The following is a 2,714-nucleotide window of genomic DNA, read 5'->3' as shown; positions in this document are numbered from 1 at the left end:
GTGCTGTTGGTGCTGGTGAAGAGCCTAATTATTCAGATACTAAATTTCTCTTGTAACTCTTATGTAATATATCATTCTGCATGCTGTACAATTCTTAAACTCATTTTATGATATATTCATAGAACTTGGTACCACCAGGAATTTACAGTCAGAATAATGAAATTCTGCATCCTCATCATTATCCTTATCATTACTATTTTCATCATCATCATCATCATCATCATCACAATCATCATCATCATCATATCATTGTTGTTGTTCTTGTTCGTCGTTGTCATAGTCGTCATCATCATCATCATCATCATTATTTTTATTTTCTGATTTCAAATCCCCCAAAAAGTTCAGGGCTTGTACCTATTGTAGAAAGGGCTATTACTAGTCTCTGTTTAGTCTCCTTCATTCTTCACCCTTGTGGTAAATAAATGAAATCATCATCATCATCATTATTATCATTATTATAATAATAATAATTGTTATCATTATTATTATTGTTGTTGTTGTTGTTATTGTTATTATTATAGTTATTATTAAGAGAGTAGTACACACAATCAAAGTGATGCTGGGTTACAGTATTATCATCATCACCATCATCATCATTATTATTATTATTATTATTACTATTGTTGTTGTTACTATTGCTATTACTATTTTCACTTCCTTGACTCCACCTCTGAGATGTCACGGCAAACTGTTAGCTGTTGTATATCGATGCAGTCAGTGTTATGTAACACAGATATCTGCCACCATTATCGTTAACAAGCAGGTAGTATTTGGTCATCTAGTAGTGAATAGCCCTGCCTTTAATTTATGCTTCTAATCACACCTCACTCACATGGCTTCAGCCATATTGTATTTTCATTCCCTTACTTTCTAAATAATTTTCTCTTCGAGTTAATTTTAATTCAATTTATTTGATAGTTTTTACACCTCTGGAGTTTATTCTTTTTTCAGTTTTTTTTCTCTCCATAATATTTCAAATTACTTATATCATGACTTTAGTCTATATCTCTATCTATAGTTACCTATGCTGAATATATTTATTAATTTATTTCTATATTTGCCACAACTACCTCTACAAGTACTGTTATTGTATGTTAACTAATGTGATTTGGTAGAAAAGCTAGTAGTAGCACCTTAACACCTTGATACATGGTGCTACATAGGGGAAGAGACAGAAGAATCCTATTAAATATTTGAGATTTCTTCAAGTAGAATATTTGTTTTCTTGTAAATTTTAATGTACAGCGGGAGAGAGAGATAGATAGACTGACAGATAGATAGATTGATAGAGATATATAACTAAACATATATGTATATATATCACACCTGTATTTATATTATATATATAATACATATCAGATGCATTATATACATACATATATAAATATGAATATCGATATATCTGCCTATTCATATAAATTTTCATATATACCTACATACTATGTATATGTATATAAATATATATATATATATGTGTTTATATATATATGTGTGTGTGTTTACATATGAATGTATGTATATGTACAAATATATTCATATGTACATATACATATTTATGCATATTGAGTCCACAGGTGAGATCCAGAGATACTCAATATAGGATACACATAGTAGTGCTCAAATGATTTGAACTAGCACTCTGAAGCTTTGTAATATAAAAGTATTTGTATGCTTATAGAAGAGTATTTCTCTTCTGTATATTTTCAGCTTTTGTTTTCCTCTATATATTTATCCCTATAAGGGAAAAAAATCCATCATTTCATAAAATTCATAAGGAAAAAAAAGAAAAAAAAAACAGCTTGCTTATCAACCACATGGTTCCGGGTTCAGTCCCACTGCGTGGCACCTTGGGCAAGTGTCTTCTACTATAACCTCGGGCCGACCAAAGCCTTGTGAGTGGATTTGGTAGACGGAAACTGAAAGAAGCCCGTTGTATATATGTATATATATATATATATGTATATGCATGTGTGTTTGTGTGTGTGTATGTTTGCCCCCCTAGCATTGTTTGACAACCGATGCTGGTGTGTTTATGTCTCCGTCACTTAGCGGTTCGGCAAAACAGACCAATACAATAAGTACTAGGCTTACAAAGAATAAGTCCCGGGGTCGATTTGCTCAACTAAAGGCGGTGCTCCAGCATGGCCGCAGTCAAATGACTGTAACAAATAAAAGAGTAAAAGAGTGAAAGAGTAATATATTTATTTATTTATATTTATATAAGGGCATTACTACAGAATAATGCCACACACTAGACATCCATAATAAATACATTTTAACCGAATGAATTTTTTCACTTTAGCTTCTTGATAAAATTCTTGTAAAAGATTTTATCGTATTATTGAATTAATTATTTATCCCTATATATATATATATATATATTCACATACATATATGTATGCATCTATATTTAATATATGAAGCTCAAGTATGCTTACCTACATCACTATTTCCAAGTTTATACACTCACACACACATATCTGTGTGTGCACATATATACATATGTATGTATGTGTGTGGGTGTATATGCCTAAGTATGCATGTAGATAGGATAGTTGGTTGGGGTTGTTGAAAATGCACCTGAATCTTAAAATGTGTTGTAGTTTAAAAATGCATTTTCAACCCCAAAACTTACTCTTATATTCTTTCCTGCATAAGAATAAACTTCTTCTTTTCTCCATATATATATATATATATATATATATATATATATA

This window comes from Octopus bimaculoides, chromosome 10 (assembly GCF_001194135.2).
Source record: "Octopus bimaculoides isolate UCB-OBI-ISO-001 chromosome 10, ASM119413v2, whole genome shotgun sequence".
Classification (NCBI taxonomy): domain Eukaryota; kingdom Metazoa; phylum Mollusca; class Cephalopoda; order Octopoda; family Octopodidae; genus Octopus; species Octopus bimaculoides.
The sequence above is the reverse complement of the archived record's forward strand: the minus strand, read 5'-3'. Positions refer to the sequence as shown.